The sequence below is a fragment of the Pseudoliparis swirei genome, chromosome 24, assembly GCF_029220125.1.
Source record: "Pseudoliparis swirei isolate HS2019 ecotype Mariana Trench chromosome 24, NWPU_hadal_v1, whole genome shotgun sequence".
Classification (NCBI taxonomy): Eukaryota; Metazoa; Chordata; class Actinopteri; order Perciformes; family Liparidae; genus Pseudoliparis; species Pseudoliparis swirei.
Genome location: NC_079411.1, coordinates 12794455 through 12813832, shown reverse-complemented (window position 1 = coordinate 12813832; position 19378 = coordinate 12794455). Strand labels below are relative to the sequence as shown.

The 19378-nt window shown below is 40.2% G+C and overlaps 1 long non-coding RNA gene across 2 annotated transcripts; it reads right to left on the bottom strand.

Annotated features, from left to right (window-relative positions):
- Positions 1-1348: 1348 nt before the first annotated feature.
- On the bottom strand, positions 1349-3067 carry LOC130189709 (uncharacterized). 2 transcript variants are annotated; one of them, XR_008830860.1, is made up of 5 exons: positions 2912-3067; positions 2008-2066; positions 1826-1929; positions 1592-1687; positions 1349-1452 (listed from the first exon to the last, which is right to left on the bottom strand). It is a non-coding gene; the product is annotated as an uncharacterized LOC130189709 (long non-coding RNA). The 2 variants fall into 2 exon arrangements; XR_008830859.1 differs by having other exon boundaries at positions 1592-1929.
- Between the last annotated feature and the right edge of the window lie 16311 nt (positions 3068-19378).

The window sequence follows — 19378 nt, the reverse complement described above, 5'->3', positions numbered from 1 at the left end:
ATAATCTCTTTCTCCAGTGTGCTATTTGAATGGAAACTAGTTGGAGAGAATTGTGATCACTTTCCCTCTTAGACACGGAGAGAAAGAAGTTGTGGGGAAACGAACAATCTTGCGTATACTTCTCTGTCTGTGTCTCTCTTGTTCTCTCTTTGTCTGTCTGTATCTTTTTCTCTCTCTCCCTCTCTCTCTTTGTGTATATCTCTCTTTCTGTCTGTTTGTCTATCTCTCTCTCTCTCTCCTTTCAGAGCTTTTTGTGATAGAAGTTAAGGTTGAGTTTACGGTGAATGAATAGAGTGGAATGTCCTCATTACAAAGGCTGTTGAAGGTCTTAACGTGTGTGCCTCGGTGCTGTTCAAGTGAATTCTACCCCTCACACTTTTCATTTAGACTGCCAACGTCATCGGCACGAGTACACTCAGAAAAGTTTGACCATTGTCTACTCAATAAAATTAAGGCAACAAAGTGACAATTAATATAATTGAATAGAATTTAATACTTCATCTTTGATTAAAAACTATTGATTTAATTTAGCAAATGTAAACAAAATATTAAATACAAATATTTTGGATTTACTAATAATATGGCAAATGTTGAGTAGATCCAAATCAATTATACAGGGGAAATGATTAATATTTACTAGGTATTCAAAAGAAAGTAATTTAGATATACCAAATAGCTGTCAAAAAGTAATTTATATTTACTAATTATGTGGATAAAATTGATTTCTATTTAGTAAATATCTGGATAATACTGATTTATATTTACTAATTTTATGGGTGAAAACTATGCTATTTTTCTAAATATCTGGATAAGAATGATTTGGATTCAATAAATAAAATAAGTTACATCAACTCATAACTTGGAAGAATGTTACTTAATTCAACACATTTAAACTGAAATTAATTTTTCAAATCAACTTATAATTGGTACCACATGACTTAAAATCTATGTAAAGTTAATGATTGTCACTGTTGCCATATTTTTTAAATGTAGAATCTACTTAATATCATGCCTTCTTTTTGCAAGAATTTACTGAGGCGCAGTTAAAAAATTACCACATTTCGGAAAGCAGCATGTAAACATTTATTTGTGCAACTTTGTTGACCATCTTTCAAAAACATTTGTGTAAAATGCCAAAATACAAAGATCCTGGTGTACACAAAAGAATCACAGCAGCAAGCCCTTCAAATGAGTATGACAAATTGGATTTTTCTGAACACACCTGAATGATAAATAACTGCAGCACTGAAACTCAGACAAAGCCTCGAAATAAACCATGTGACTGTAAACGCACTGTAAAAAAACAACTCATTGGGTCCAGACTGAAGACAGGTGACAGAATCTCATGCCGACATGATGTTCAGGAAACTGGAACTTAAGGCAGGAGTAGTCATCATTACTGCTTGAAGACTCACAGGTCAATCGGTTGTCTGTGGGCTGACATGATTCTCTCTACAGCCAGAAAAAAGACAAAATAGAAAAGATTAACAATAATATAACTTTAAATAGCATTTACAACATGACTAGGTGGTTCGAACAATAACAATTTATTCTGTTGTTAAATTAAGACACTGAACTTAAAACAACTTACTCCCGTTTATCCTTGACAACTTGTATCCGATCATGGGTCACACTAGTGGAACAGCAAAGAAGGTGTTGAGGTCCATGCTGGTAGTCGTAATCACACCTAAAAAGAAAGAGTAAGGGGATAAAGGACAAGGGGAGGACATACATCCTCTTCAGTAAAAACAAAATCATCTCAAGCATCAACTTTTGCTCTTTTCAATGCTAATGTTGTAAATAAAAATGAAAAGGCTAGATTCACACTCAAGTGCCCCATGTTGTCGTCATCATAGCGGCCAAGGTTTGATTTCCGGTGGTCCCTTTGCTGCAGATCCTCCCCTGTGGTGCTTGTGTGTCTCTCTAGCTCTAACACAAATAAAGAAAAAAACATCTTAAAAACAAATAATTGCTTGCTTCTGGCATTTAAATGGATTATAATCTCACCGTGTTGCTGGGTGTCATTAAGGTCACGAAGTTGTTCCATCCAAGTTGGATTACAATGTCTGAAAGGTGGCAGGAGAAAATAATTAGCATTTTACAATTAACTAATTGTTCTTAATTATCTGTACATAAATGTAAACATTGACTCAAAGGACAATCTTTGGTGACGTCCTCATCTGATAATGTGGACAGTAAATGAAGATTTGATCATGAAACCATCCCCTCACTGGACAGCTCACGGTGCACAGCGCTTCTGAGGAGCTGTGAGACTGTCATGTCCGCCACAGCGCAGTTATAAGCGTCATGTTAACAACAGTCACGTCAACAGCATCAAGTTAAGAGCGTCACGTGAACAGAGTCCCGACGTCACGTGAACAGACCTGTACAATAACGTGTCTGGTCACGTGACTGTCCGGACTGACCTCTCCGGTATATGTGAGCTTGTCTATACATGTCTGCTTGGAGCCAGTTTCAAAGCACTTCAATAAAATCGTGGTTATTAGATGAAGTGTGTAGCACGTGACCCCGCAGGTGTCTTAACCCACCTGCCACAGTAATGAACCTATAACACGAGCGTTAGCTAAACATTACCTCAGCTAACATGTGTAAAGTAAGCTAATGTTAGCTCGTTCAACACAGAAACCGACAACCTACGTTACATCGACGATGTTAAAGAAACGTCAACACACTTAACCATCAGATAGCTAAGTTAATTTACTCTTGACGTCCAAGGCGACACAGAACTGCAGAACACCATGCCTCGAATTCAAAAGTAGCTACCCGCTAGCTCACATGAGGCTAGCTCAACTCCTCACCAGAGAGCCGAGTAGAAACCTCAAAGTGTCACTAACGTTGCCCGTTCAAAACTACGTTACTCTCTGAAATTAAATTAAGTTGGCATTCTTACCTCAAGAAGAGCTGTCATGTCAGGAGGCTGTCGTTCCCTCTGTGGTGTTTCGTGAGTCACTGACGCAGGAGAGAGCAGCGCGCAGCTCAAACTGCGGAGAAGTGGCGCGAAACCGGGTTCAACAGTTCAATCTGCTTTTTTTGTGTTGATTGCTGTGATCAGTCTGATCACTGCACCTGACCTCTCCTTTGAACTCTCTCTCTCTGTTGGACGGGCTGTCTGTCTGTCTCTGTCTGTGCTGTTTTCTTCTAACCTAGTTTGCTAAGAATAAATCCAGCTTCGTGTACCGGAAAGTCAGGTGTGGCGCAAATTCCTTGGGCGGAAGTGTATGGCGTTTAAAACTGAAGAGTTCCCATTGAGTAGAATTTATTAATTTTTCGACATTTTTGACTTTACTCATAAAATATGATTAAATTCTACTCAGTGATTTTGAGCTCATATTATTCAAACAAAAATGAGTAAAATGCAATTGATAAATAATTCAAATTGTATTTAATCAACATAATAATATGCCAAACTGCACACACACATATTTTTTATGTAAAGGTTACTAGTATTTATTTAGTAAATATTAATTGAGCTCAGTCCCACTTTTTTGAGTGAACAGGGCTCGCTAGCCTATGTCAGGGGTCGGGAACCTATGGCTCGCGAGCCATATATGGCTCTTCCGGTGGCGGCATATGGCTCCCAGACAATTTTGAGTTGAGAAAAAAAAAATCTCCGCCCGCCACCCTGTAATTTTCTCTATCGCGCCAGATTACAGCAGAAGTAATTTAAGGTTCCTTTTCTTAAAGACGTCTTTGTTCTTTTATTAAACTAAACGTCTGTTATTGATCGTATCTACAGCAGCATGTCACTCAGTGCATTTACATGATGGTATAATTCGAATCTTGCTTTAGTCGGACTATGCTATCTTTTGGGGGATCTGCTGTTATCCCAATATACAGGACTGTCTCAGAAAATTAGAATATTGTGATAAAGTTCTTTATTTTCTGTAATGCAATTAAAAAAACAAAAATGTCATGCATTCTGGATTCATTACAAATCAACTGAAATATTGCAAGCCTTTTATTCTTTTAATATTGCTGATTATGGCTTACAGCTTAAGAAAACTCTAAAATCCTATCTCATAAAATGTTAATATTTCCTCAGACCAAGTAAAAAAAAAGATTTATAACAGCTGAGTGTTTGTCAAGGCTCAGGAAACCCTTGCAGGTGTTTCGAGTTAATTAGACAATTCAAGTGATTTGTTTAATACCCTACTAGTATACTTTTTCATGATATTCTAATATTTAGAGATAGGATATTTGAGTTTTCTTAAGCTGTAAGCCATAATCAGCAATATTAAAAGAATAAAAGGCTTGCAATATTTCAGTTGATTTGTAATGAATCCAGAATGCATGACATTTTTGTTTTTTTTAATTGCATTGCAGAAAATAAAGAACTTCATCACAATATTCTAATTTTCTGAGACAGTCCTGTACATGGCAGTTAGTAATTCGAATCATTGGCCGAAAGCATGTCATATCCGATACGATAGGAGGCGCTGTTTTCATTACAACTCGTGGTGATACAGCCATTTCCGCTTGACCTCTTCACCACCACCAACAACAACATTTCGAGAAAGATGGCGAACAGAGAGCAAGGCGAAGCTACATCCCTCTACTATTCTTCCATGGTGTTAATAGGAGTACAGCGAATGCAGATGGCGCTATTGGCTGAGTTGATAACGGAGAGAAGACGCCGTCGCCGAAGGTACACAGAGAATTTAATTTATCGTCTCTTTCGACTTCCGGGTCACGACATGGGAGGGAGGGAGGAGGGCGGCGGGATCTCGAGCATGCGCAAAGACGCAAAGTCCAGTTCCGAATCGAATTCAGAGTTACATGCCGCGAGAGTTGAATTATCAACTGGATCGGACCGAGCTATCCAGGGGTGTTAATCGGACCGAAGTCGGACCGCACATAGTCCGACTAAGGTGTTTACATGAAATGGATAATTAGATTTCAGTCCGACTAAGCCAATAATTCGATTGCATGTAACTGCACTGACTCTGTCTCTGTGTGTCGCGTTAACACTTCTCGGCTCTCCGTCTCGCGTGCGCAGAGCTCCAATGCCGGCGTGTGCGCGCATCGTGGCGGAGCAAAGAAAAAGTCCTTTAGTTCAGTTTAGTGAAGATGAGTTAGACAATTGTTCCAACGCAAAATGAAACTGATATAAGCAACACACACTCTCTTCTTTTCAATCCATCCCAGAAGATAAGGCCTGTCTCAAAGTTACTGTCACAAATCATCTAAAATGACAGATCGGGTTGAGGTCAGGGCTCTACCAGCCTTTTACGGACATTTCTTAATGGGTGGTCACTTTCTTACTGGGCCATTGTTATGTTAAAACAGGAAAGGACTGGTCTTCCATCTGTCCTTATGAAATTGAATAATTTAGACACACAATCATAATTTATATACAAGTAATATGTCATATGTAGCATATCTGTATGATTTAAAAAAATTCAATTCCAGAATATTCTGAGCAGACTCGACACTCTCTCAAACCATATCAACTGAAATAATAATAATATAATAATAATATCATGTGACGTACAGAATCACAAATGCTCAAGTAGTGGCCCTTTATTTTAGTGATGCACTTACTGTACAGAATGTAGTCTGAATCAATGCAGGACTGCACGGAACAAGTAGCTCTCTGAAGATCTCTCTCTCTCTCTCTCTCTCTCTGTCATACACAAACGTACATCCATCTTTTCGAGACGTGGTACCTCCATCCTCCTTGTTCCCTCGCCTGCTTCTTTATTTCTACCCGTTCCCTGGACAACCATTCATCGTGGACATACCAGAGTTGATAACTGCTCCTGTCATTTCTGTGTGCATGAGTGTTTCTTAAAGTGCGTCGTTGCGTTTGTACAGTTGCCATCAGTGAAATGAAAATTGAAGGGACCTCAATTCTCTAATATATTTTGTATAGATAGTATCAGAGGTAGAGGAGTGTTCAACTAATATGTCATAGTGCCATGTTTTGAAGGATAGGATCAGCTGAAATGAAGCCAATCAAAACCCTGTATCAATCTGTTTTGCTTTGTTCACGCGTTCTGAAACTTGGATCCTTAAAATACTGTTTTGGGTTTTTCTCACATTTAAAATGTAATAATATCCTATCAATAGTTTGAGCTTATAAATACAATTGTTTGGTTGCAGGGCCTTCAAGGTTTACTGTTCTTTATGTTGTACCATATACATGTCATCATTCACCCTTTCACACCCTTTCATGCACTGATAGGAGGAGCTACAATGCAAGGTGCCACCTGACCATCAGGACTAACTAATATTCAAATACCGTAGACACAGCTTTGGGAGCAATTAGGGGCTAAGTGTCTTGCCCTAGGACACATGGACATGGACTAGTGGAGCCGGGGATCGAACTGCTGATCCTCTGATTGACAACTGAGCCACCGTCTCATTGTTAATCAATGTCAAAGGGATTGGGGTAGTATAACAAAAAGAACAAAAATCGGTATCTGAAGATCTCTATCTATATGGTGAAATAAAAAAACAAATATAAAATAATTACATATAATGTATATTTTATTGATGCTGATGAAACTGAGGGTTTGCCTCATTTCAGATGCTTTCAGATTACCAGATATAGACTGGGGCTGTACGCCATTGGCTGCTTATTTCACTCTGCCTTCCCCTCTTCATCTACTTTATCTATTTTGTCAGGTATCTGATATGGGGTTCTATCCTACTATTTAGAACGTAACTAAACTGAAGGATTTGATTGGTGATGTTTGTTGAAGTCAAAATCATGGGTCAATGTTGACTTTGGTTTTCGATGGTCTCCTGGGTGAAAGTCTGGTTTGTTCGACCCATTCACCAATTTGACCGTCTTTCCACGCAGAATTTTGCAGACCGTAATAAAAAAATATTTTTGAAACATGAAAAACCAAAGTAATCCACGAGAAAATATATTTTCTTAGAGACGTAAGTTTCATTGGAACTTCATCTTTAGGAGACCAGGCTGGTGTGTTACATACTTTAAATACAAAATAGAATATGTTTTGGTCACATTCCAATTTCATCACTTTCCCCCTGCTGGTCTCCTGCAACTTCCTGGGTAGATGTGTCACGTCCTTCAAAATGCTATCTGAAGTCTTATAAAGGCATCTGACAGGCTCCTTTGTGTGATGGATAGAAGTGCACTGCCTCCTAGGAAAAAACTAAATTGTCAGCCCCCCTCCACCCACCCCCTCGGTGCCAGTGACTTGGATATTGGCAGCCTGAAGCACATCTGGGCTCTGCTGATGAGCTTCTTGTGGCCCTGGAGGTTCAATCAGACTGGAAGTACTAATATACTCCACAACCATGGATCTCTTATGTTAGACAGAGATACACTGACACCAGGGGTCAGTGAATCCAGAGGTACAGCGAGCCACTATCACTCTGATAAGGCTGTGGCAGTGGCTGTCAAAGTAAAACCCCTGGGACTATGTACTTTTAGACCCATTATCTTATGAAGAAAAAAAAAATCTGGAATCATCTTTTAATCACATGGTTGAAATATGTTCATAATTACCTAAGGGAAATGTATTCACACTAATGACTGAGAGGGCTAGCCAGCTATCACAGACTTTCCTTATAATTAGGGAATTTAATCTTATTATTAATAAGTGTGAAACTGTGTGTGTGCTTTCATAATAGTGTAAATCCATGAAAGCGTCCATTCAATAGTGGTGTACTGTAGATGTGTTGGCTTTCATCTCCATCTATGTGCGTACATGTGTGTGTATGTTTTGTTTAATATACATAATAATTACCAGAAACATTAGCATTTAAATTGGAATATATGTAATAATAATTACCTCATGAGTCCTGGGTTTAAATACTATGACCCCTGGCACCGCTTTGATGGAAAGGAGGAAAGGAGGGATATAAGGGTGGACAGTTGATGGATGGATGTGAAGGGGTTTTGGGGAAAAAAAGAGGATATAATATGAGATGAGATGGGATTAATCACACTGATGTAGATAGTTGTCATTGATGCCAAGGCGGTATTGGACATGTAAGACTAATGAGAGCAATATGGATAATAACACAAACTGAAGAACAGAGTAAAACGGCCAACACAAGCAGAGGACCCTTATTCTTCATCAGGACTGCACTCAGTTATGCAAATTACTAATTTGTTTTCAGTTTGTCATGTATGTAACAAACCACAGCCAACAGTAAAAACCTGCTGCAAAATCATATTTGGGAAGACATGTTCTGACATTTAAGGAAATCAAATCATAATCAAGCTTCCAGCACCACATTGTTGACTACGACAAGCAAATAAATGCTGTTGTGTCACTTGCTGTTGTGATCAGTCTTACAGGTACCGCAACATGTTTGTGTCCTGGGTCTTCTGTTTCCAGGTGAGTTTTTATTATATTTTATTATGGAGAGATGGATTTGTTTGATTATCAAATAATCCTTGGTATTCCTCGGACTAACTTGTAAACTCTGCTCAAACAACAAGAAACAGTCATGGATGCTCGTGATGGACACGTTAATGGAATGTGCAGTGGGAAAACAACAGTGGTTGAAGCCGCCCTTGTCAAGTCTATTGATCATGTATGGTAACATAATGCCCCCTTAGGCAGGCATTAACCACAGTAAACTATATTTGATATACAAACCAATTCAATTCTGTTTATTTTGTAGAGCCCATTATCACAAATTACTAATTTGCCTCAGAGGGCTTTACAATCTGTATACATACGGCATCCCTGTCCCAGGACCTCGCATCAGATCAGGAAAAAGTCCCATAAAATAGAAGAATAAAAACTTTCACAGGGACAAAAGAGAAGAAACCTTCAGGAGAGCAACCGAGGAGGATCCCTCTCCAGGATGGACAGATGCAATATATGTCATGTGTACAATAGGAATCATTAACGAGTTACAACACATTCAATGAATATGACAGAGTGTATGAATAGTTTGTAGTAGGCATGGACCACGATTCAGACCTCCATGATCCATCAGGCATATGGAGGTAGAGAGGAGGAGTGGGCGGGGCATCAGCAGGGCCATGGCATCGGACCCAGCCAGGTCCAATGGACCCTATGAGACGTGAAGTCACAAGGACTCCAGGGAGGAAGCAGAGTTAATAATGTGCAATGGAGAGATGAAAATGCATCTATAAGTAGAGAAAGAAGATGAGACAGGTGCTCAGTTTTTCCTAAAACGAGACCTAAGAGACTTATTAGAGAAGCCTGATGATAAGGAGTCGCAGTAATCTAGTCTCGAAGTAACGAACGCGTGATAAATTTTTCTGCATCTTTTTGAGACAAGATGTGTCTGATTTTTGAAATATTCCGAGGATGAAAAAATGCAGTCCTTGAGATTTGTTTCACGTTGGAGTTAAAAGACAAGTCCCGATCAAAGATAACGCCAAGATTCTTTACAGTTGTGTTGGATGCTAGGGCAATTCCATCTACAGAAACCACATCACCAAATAATTGATCTCTGAGGTGCTCAGGGCCGAGTAAAATAACTTCAGTTTAGCCTGAGTTTAACATCAAGAAGTTGCAGGTCATTCATGTTTTTATGTCTTTGAGACATGCTTGAATTTTAGTGAGCTAGTTGGTCTCCTCTGGTTTTGTTGATATATATAATTGAGTATCATCTGCATAACAATGAAAGTTTATAGAATGTTTCCTGATAATATTGCCCAAAGTAAGCATGTAAAAAAGGTAAATAAAATTGGCCCAAGCACAGCACCTTGTGGAACTTCGTGACTAACTTTGGCGGTCATCGAGGCTTCATCGTTTACAAATACAAACAAAAGATCGATCTGATGAATAGGATTTAAACCAACTTAGTGTGATGCCTGAAATGCCAATCGATTGCTCCAGTCTCTGTAATAGGATGTCATGGTCAATGGTGTCGAATGCAACACTAAGGTCTAACAAGAGATGAGTCCTTTATCTGCTGCCATTAAGAGGTCATTTGTAATTTTCACCAGTGCTGTCTCGGTGCTGTGGTGTTTTCTAAATCCTGATTGTACTGTACCGTCTTTTTGAGTTATAAAGCTTTATTACATTTATATTGAATTATATTACAGTACTGTAATTTCATAAGCTATGTCATGAGTATTGACGGTAACCTGCATGAGAAATAAATAAAAAGGAAAGAAATGTGGTTAATCCAGTTCTTGCTGTTGTCTGCTGCTGCACCTCGAGCATCTGGACTTCCGATAAATCTTTGTTTTAGACCTTGTGGTAGAATTGAGCTCTCTTTTTAACACCATCCTGAAGCTAAATCCAGAATAATATGTTTCGGTTTTGAAACAGGGTTTATAACAAAAACGCTCACAAAAGCATTTCAGCAGGATATTAGAGATGATTTCCATCCTTATTAACACGCCTGTAAACAGATATCACATGACTATTATTGCACTGGGCTTGTGAGTGCAGGTGTGAACAGGAAGTAGATCGGTTGCTTAGTTATAGAAAATACAACAGAGTAATATAGTCTTTAATAATAAAATATAGTGCTTGATACTTTAGATCTTCCTCTATAAACTCAAACAGGCACCTTTTGTGGAGTTTTATTTTTCAACTTTAGTTACAACGCTGCTGGTCTTGGTCAATCTCTCTCACACAAATATCAAATATACCTAGAAATTAACAATTAAAATCAAAGTTGAGGCGGGTCAATACATATGGTCAACACATGTCTCTCTCTTGTTCCCTCGGTGTCCTTGTTGTCTGTTCTCACACTTGTAGTTCTGCTGGTGGCTGAATATCTTTCACCCTGGAGAGCATTCAGAGAGCATATTGGTCCTCTGAAGTTTTTTTATGGACTTCACAATAGTTGCTGAAAAAAATAAGCATTGATAAGAAAAAGAAAGTCCTCCGTTTTGTGTCCGTCGCTGTCCTCAAAGCCTCAAACAGTGACTTCAGACATCCGCTCAGTAGGACTGATAACGACGCTGGACACGCCGCTCGCTAAACGTACAGATAACAGCTGATTCTCCGCATGTCGCAGTAGTAGAATTCTACATTACAGAATGTAATTGCACAACCGCTGTCGGTATGGACAAAGAGATCAGCAACGCCTGTAATCTGTTGTCCATATAGAATTTACCACGGTAATCATGGCTGATGTTGTTTTTTTCTTTCACTGTCGTGACCAATCACGGAAGGACATGTCGTGACAAATGAGACACAGTGAAGTAGCGAATGCGGTGGTCTACTTCACCATTTACAAACACATGTGATCAGATCTGTCCACGCAAGGAGGTAACACCGGAGTTTTCAAACGTACCTGTTGCCGGTAATTTTTTCAAACTCCTTCGCTTTAGGTGCTCTAAAACTCCGGAGTAGTGTGAAAGCTGGGCATAAACGGAGTGTGAAAGTAGCCTTGGGCATCTGGTAATCGAGAATCTACACTATCCATCCATACCTTTCACCAGTCACTGCACCAGTCCTTAACCCATCAACACGGTTGCACACTTCACCCATTGGTGGCAGGATATCTATTTTCACCTAAATGTCAGCAAGACAAAAGGAATACGACTTGGTCCCCTATCGCCTCAGCTTCCATTCTCATCAATAACCAAACAGCTGAAACGGTTTCAAATACCTCAGAGTTACAATATACATTAGATTTAGCTTCGACCAGCACACTAATGACATTTAAAAAAGGAGCCACCAGAAACAATCAGTCATCCGTGATTAAAGGACTCTACGTTGCTATGATCCTCCTGTTGGTGTATTAATGCATTATTCAACCCATTCTCCTGTACTACATACTTCTTTAACAAGCTGTGTATTACCTACCTGGTCAAACTGAAATGTTTAGCCACAACCTGTGCAAAGATAATTGGTCTCCCACAACCAACTTACTGAGCTTAACAATTAGGGCATTGTGCACATCACGCACCCAACAAATCACCGCCCCACCCTCCTGCCCACTGAATGCAGCTCCAGAGCACTATCTGTCATCGCATGTTGGTACTGTCCAGCGGTTGTTTGCACTCTTGACTGACATGTACAGCGCTGTGGAGAGACATCTTTACTGGGGATCGGTTTGAATTAAACTGTCATGATAATCATACGTGTGCTTAAAAGGCAAAATAAGTAGTTGAGGAGTGAGGAGGTTAGAAACACTAAGACAGCAGTCCAAGCAAACAGGACCAAAAGGTTAAAGAAGGATCAAAGCTATAACGCAATGGCTTACATGCTGTTTTAGCTAAATAATGTGCTTCCAGCACCTGTGGTGCCTGGACCTCTAATGACGAGAATCACCTCTACCCAACGCTCTAATTTTGAGAGCTACATAATAGCTTAAATTACACAAGTAGCTGTGTGTGTATGCACGTGCACGTGTGAGCTTGAGCGAGAGAGAGTGAGAGAGAGAGAAAAACACCACAGCTGGGGAGTAATCAGGAGAGGTAATGTCTTGCCTTGCCCTCTGGTTTTGCTCTTTGCCTCATAATGGCTGCCTGTGGAGCCATACAAGACTAAAGTTGCCCTGCAGCCTATTTAAACAGCATTAGAGGAGAGGAAAAAGGCAGGGTCAGCCCACACAGTACAGAGAGGGAGAGGGAGAGGGAGTGTGTCTATGAAGTGCAGAGAGCCGCAGCTTCCTCTTAAGGCTTAGTATTGTCAGTGACAATGGAGAAACAACTAGGTTGAGTAAGTGAGAGTTCTTTGCACAGTCCAGCCAGCTATAAGAAACTCACTGATGATGAAAGCTGGACTGGGTTAAGTACCAGTGTTCTGCCGGGCATCTTTAAGAAACAAACACATTTTCACTTGACAGGGGTTTACTGAATAGCTGAGTGGGTAGACAATTACATTTCTGTCAAAGTTCAGAGCCACATTACTCACTTTTTCAGTCACTCCCACCTCGTCAGTCTAACTCTCTTCACCTGTTAACTCACCTGCCTCTGATCACATATCAAGTCCCTGGCCGTTTATTAATACCAAGTATATTGAGTACAGACTTGTGTATATTTGGAGTTTAGTCAGAGAATGCAGGACGGTCTTTCTGAAATTGGAACAGCAGATGACTTGATGGCGTCACCACATCAGCTATTCTTGCTCATGGTTTACTCCAATTATTCACTGTAAAGTATTTTTACAATCATACAAAATATGACAACACTGCTCATTTCATTATCCATTAAATATAATAATTTTATTTAGAATTGTGTGTGTGTATATATATATATATATATATATTTGTGCTGTGAAAAATAACGCGTTAACTCAGTTAATTCAATTACAGGTTTAACTAGTTTTTTTTTTTTAACGCATTTAACGCATGCGCAGAATGAGCTTCCAATCCGTCTGTTGTTGGTCGTCTCTCCAGCAGCATATCATTCTGTCTCTACGTGTGGCGTTAACACGACTCCGATCTCCGTCTCGCGCGCCGCAGAGCTCGGATGCCGGCGTGTGCGCGCACATCGGGACGAAAAAAAGTCACTTGCACCCCCCCCCCAACAACTCCTCTCTCGGCTCGCGTGGCAGAGCTCCGATGCTGGCATGTGCACTGGTGAGCAAGTTATGTGCACCCCTGTGTATAAATGCAGGGCTTTCAAGTGTCACGCATTGAGCGTGAGACTCACGCATTTCGGTCTTAACTCACGCACTCCCGCCACACATCGTATTTCTCACGCTGAAAAAAACTCTCGGCACTTTAATGTTGTAATGCAGGGGAGCTCAATATGTCGATCGCGGTCGCCGCAGAGCTTCGATGCGTGAGCCGAGAATTGTTGACGGGGGGGGGGTAGACGAAAATTACAGGGTGACGGGTGGAGATTTCCACCTGTTATAATAGGAGGGGAAACACTGGAGTTGATAAGCGTGTCTTCTTGTCTGATCAATACGCAACTGTGAGGTGCGCGAATGGACCGAGCGGCCAGCTGCTGATCACTCACTCAACGAACAGATGATTTTTGGGAGCACCGAAGACCCATTTTGACCCAGGAAAAACCCTGAATGTATATATGGGATTAATCATGATTAATCCACAGAAACCTGTGATTAACCTGATTAAAAATTTTAATCGTTTCACAGCCCTAATATATATGTATAAACACACACATATACTTGACACATTACAGGCTTACCGCATTACTTTACAATGACAAAACTATTTCCTTCTCCTCTACTGCAACTGTCTTCAGTTCTGCTTGTTCTTGGGGCATTTTCCCTTCAGTTTTGTCTTCAGTAAGTGAAATGCATGCTCAACTAGAAAATGCATTTCCTGCTGAACATGTGTTGGAATGGTAACATCTGAAAGCTTGAAGCTGAAATCTAAAAAAAAATGTCTGAAAATTTCTAAAAATAGCTGAAATATGAAAAGAATAGCTGAAAATGTCTGGAAATAGCTGAAAATAGATGAGCATTGATGAAAATAGCTGCCAACAGCTGAATAGGCTGAATATAGCTTAAAATTGCTGAACATATCAAAAAGGGGAACTTCGTGCTGAAAGTGTTATAGCACAAACATATTGAGTGGAAATGTAGAACTGGAAAAGATAGGCAACATGTTATCATTTAAATATTCAAAGATATGAATCACAATCCAAGAAATGAGAGAGAGAGGGGGAAAAGTAAGACATGAGAACAAGAGAAATAAATAATTTGAGAGACATAAGGAGAAAGATAAATTAACAAAATAGATAGGGAGAAACCAGGGTGAAGGATAGACAAGCTCTAAACACTGAGTGAATATTCTACAAAAGCATTTGTTGAACCATGTCAAAAAAACATGATCAAATCACCAAAATAGTAGAATCAATAGAGAGGAAAGATTCAGCCGAACGCGCCGATATGTTTGTTAAGTTTGTGGCTTAAATGTGACCTGAGAAACTCTGAAGCTGGTTCTCCTCTGATATCTCTCTATTTAAAGGGCCACACACGCGCACACCAACCATTGGTCTGTGTGTGTGCTTCACAATGTATTATAAACAAGTGTGTGTGTGAGATCTGCCTCTGATTAGCCTAATGTGAAACACCTGTGTGACAGAGCCAGACAGCTCTGAATCTGATGAAAGCAACCTGTCAAAACCTTAGGATTTGACAGAGAACCATAACTCTGATGCTAAAGACGTCTACATTAGGAGATGCTCAAGTTTTTTGTGAACGTTTACATGTCCTTACATTTTTTGGGGATTTTGAATTGTGAGTTTAATCGCAGTTCAGAAAGTTTTCCTGTTTGCACAGCTGGTCAGGGTGTTGTGGGCATACTTCACCCAGAGGAGCTGCTGGGACCAGGACGATGTTTGCTTCAAGACCAAGCACCGTGGAGCCGTCTCTATCTCCTGGTTCTTGCGCTGAGTCTGGCTGTTAGATTGTGCGTGGAATCCAGATGACAGGCTGGCGGTGGCCCCAATGAGTGTGCACAACTTAATCCAGAACACTGACGTAAACTGAGGTCCCCGGTCAGAGACCACGTCCATGGGGAGATCCTGAAGCCGGAAGACAAGCAGCAAAACCAGCTCAGCAGTCTCTTTGGCCGAAGAGAACTTGGGCAAGAGCACAAAGTGGGCCATCTTGCTGAACCGATCTACCACTGTCAGGATGGTGGTCTGTTTGTTGGACAGTGGTAGACCGGTAACAAAGTCCAAGGAGATGGGGCACATGGGCAAACAGGGCACAGACAGAGGTTGCAAGAAAACAGCACAAACCTGGTTGGATGGCTTGTGCTGGTTGCAAACAGGAAACGCGTTGCAGCCCTCAGGTTCTCAAGCGTAGGGCTCTGGGGTATCCACGCAGCTATAGCCCGCTCCTGGGCTGCTGCTGACTGATGTCTTATCGGCGGTGTCAGTCATCAGCTCCGCTACTGCTAATACTCCTACTACTGCGTCTACTACTAATGACTCATGTCTGTACTTTAACGTTTTGTTAGACCTTAGTGCCGCGTTTGACACCATTGACCATGACATCCTATTACAGAGACTGGATCAGTCGATTGGCATTTCAGCTACCACACTAAGGTGCTTTAAATCCTATTCATCAGATCAATCTCAATTTGTATTTGTAAACAATGAAGCCTCGATGACCACCAACGTTAATCACAAAGTTCCACAAGGTTCTGTGTTTGGACCAATTTTATTTACCTTATACATGCTTCCTTTAGGCAATATTATATGGAAACATTCCATAAACGTTCATTATTATGCAGATGATACTCAATTCTATCTATTGATCAAACCATAAGAGAACAACCAGCTTGCTGAATGTTGAACTCAGACAAAACTGAAGTTATTGTACTCGGCACTGAACACCTCAGAGATCAATTATCTGGTGGTGTGGTTTCTGTAGATGGCATTGCCCTGGCATCTAACAGCACTGTAAAGGCTTCCGGCGTTATCTTTGATCAGGACTTGTCTTTTAACTCTAAAGTAAAACAAACTTAACCTGTTAACCCCCACCCGTTTTTTTAGGTTTCTGCTCGAAATGACATACCCAAACTAAAAAGGGTGTTGCTCTGCAACCACACAAGCTATTTGAATAATGTTGGTGTTATAATAAAGGGAACACGTGAGCTTTTGTTCAGATGTGTAAATATTAGCAAATATGTTACTGGTTAAGAGTAAATAAAGATGAATCTTCTATTTTCATAGAAGTTTCAGGTTCGATTAGAAAAAAAAGCACTTTCAGGATGAATATATCCTGGATGGATGCACAGCAAAGGCCTAAAATCACTCAGATAATAATACAACTTGTGAACAGACTCTCTGCAAAGTTTGACTCAGAAAAAATAAAGCAGAACAATAGTTGGAGACTTTTTAGTAAAGAGAATTTAGGCGAGGTCTCTAAAATTTGCATTTGGGCACATTGAAGCACCATCTGTGCCATTTGACTTTTCTCATGTACCAAACCATTTCTTTCACTTTCACTTTTACTTGTGGTGATCAATACATGCAAATGCATCGTTATGTGGCTTTAAAACAGTAAATCAAAGATAAAAAAACGATCAAACAAAGTGGTGCTGTGCGCGTGCGTGCTGTGCGTAAAGCCGGTTTTTGGATCTGTCACAGCGCAGCTGTTGCGCGCAGATATCTCCGCCGGGGAAGGGCGGATTTTAAAGAACGACACGTCATTGGAATACTTAGAGCCAATAGAATCGATTGGTACCAAGAAGACAAGATTGACAGCACTGTGAGCCAATAGGAGACAGAAAGGCGTCGCCATATTTGAAATGTGAAATCCGATTCGCTGAAATTGAACTTCCTGACAGCTGACTATGACGCTTCCCCAAAAGTCCGCCTGGTTTTTAAAGGGACCTACACACACACTGAAGCCATGCCAGCTGGAATGCAGGGGAGAGAAACGTTTTTTCTTCTTCTCAAGAACAAAAGTATGTTGAATTTGCTGAATGTAAAGCTATGAAGCGATTAATATTTCTGTGTTCTTTGGCTTATATCTCCGTGATACTTTGGTGCAGAAGGATTCTGTAAAGATATTTAGAATCTGTGTGAAGTCCTCTTGCTTTCGAACATCTCTTCTTTTATGATTGCACAAAGCTACATGTCGCTAGCTACGGAAACGTTCTGAGTGGGCTGACACCTGACAAAATTATGATCATGATATTTGTATTTTTATTTCAGTTGGTGTTTGAGTTGTGTTTATATGGCTCACTGATACTTGTAGCCCCAGTTGTCTTCTTTAATTTGATGTACAACATCAATATATTTGCTCATGTTTATTATAATATTATAGACAGTTTAGAACAAAACATCAAATCTGCAGGTGGGGCAATGGGGCTTAAGTGGTTAAGGAATTATTTTTTTCATCTTCTTAACATTTAAAAAGTCAGGCAAATCTTGTTTTAAAAAGTTGCAGAAAAACTGGTTCACGCGTTCGTTACTTCTAGACTAGATTACTCCAATTAAATATTATCAGGCTGCTCTAATAAGTCTCTTAAGTCCCTCCAGTCTTCCAGAATTCTGCAGCTTGTGTACTCACAAAAAACATTTACTCCGGTATTATCCCCTCTGCGCTGGCTCCCTATAAAATCAAGAATCACATTTAAAAGTCTTCTCCTCACGTACAAAGCTTTGATTGGTGATGCACAATCATATCTTAAGGAGCTTGTAGTACCATATTGCCCCACTAGAGAACTGCGCTCACTAAATGCGGGGCTACTTGTGGTTCCTAGAGTCCTAAAGATATGATGATGCATCACCAATCAAGGCTTTTTAGGTGTGGAGAAGAGTCCTCCATCACATTGAGATAGTGAGGGTATTGAATAAAATGTAGAAGGAATCGCTTCTTTAAATTGAGCTACAGCAATGTCAGTTAGAAATCTGGTGTAGACACTTTTGACTAACGGTGTGCACTCCAGTAGGATAAACTCAAAAGTTATTAGGTAATGGTTCAGTGGAAAAACTATTAAATGTTCTATGATAATTTACTTGCATAAAATGAATTTATATTTAGTGGTCACAACAGCATCACTACCCCTCTATTATCATACTTCAGAAGTCCAATTACCAAAGAGTTTGCACTATACAATACTTATGCATGTGTAATCAATTATTGCTCAATTATATCTATAATAATAATCATTTATTTTATATAGCGCTTCTCAAGTCACCCAAAGTCGCTTTACAGAGTCCAGAGTCCAGTAGTCATACACACACACAGTCATCCCGGTGGTGGTAAGCTACATCAGTAGCCACAGCTGCCCTGGGGCAGACTGACGGAAGCGTGGCTGCAAATCAGCGCCTACGGCCCCTCCGACCACCACCAACCACCACCAACATTCATTCACATCCATACGACCGGGGTGAGGCTGCGGTGCATGTCTTTATGATGGTGGGGGAAACCGGAGTACCTGAAGTAAACCCACGCAGACACGAGGAGAACATGCAAACTCCACACAGAAATGACCTGGAACGACCGGGATTCGAACCCAGGGCCTTCTTGCTGTGAGGCGACAGTGCTAACCACTGAGCCACCGTGCTGCCCAATATAATATGTGCTATAATATGTCTCTCCTGATTAAAATATGTCCCACAAACATTTCAAAGAAGCTACGAGGGAAGAACAATAAAGTGCTCACTCTTGGCCAATCCTAAAATAACGGGTATTTATTTGAACTAATAATGATATTTTTTAATTTGCAGTTATCCTCTGCCTGAACAGAAAATCAATAAATGTAACTGGGATACATCTTAAAATCTCCATTCAATAGTTTCTCTTTTGTCTGTGATTTAGATTTTTTTTGTCAACTGTAATTGAAGGATTTGTTTGTTTCATTGTGTTCAACAAGCCGTTTCACTCAACATCCGGCATTGCCACGGTAACTCATCAGTATCCCTTTGAGCTGTAATGCAGTGGTTGAGAATGTTAACCAGGTGTTTACACCTTGGCTCTGTTGCTGATAAAGAATGATTAACAGCCTTTATATTTCATTATTCACCTTTTGTATTTCCATTTATTATAGT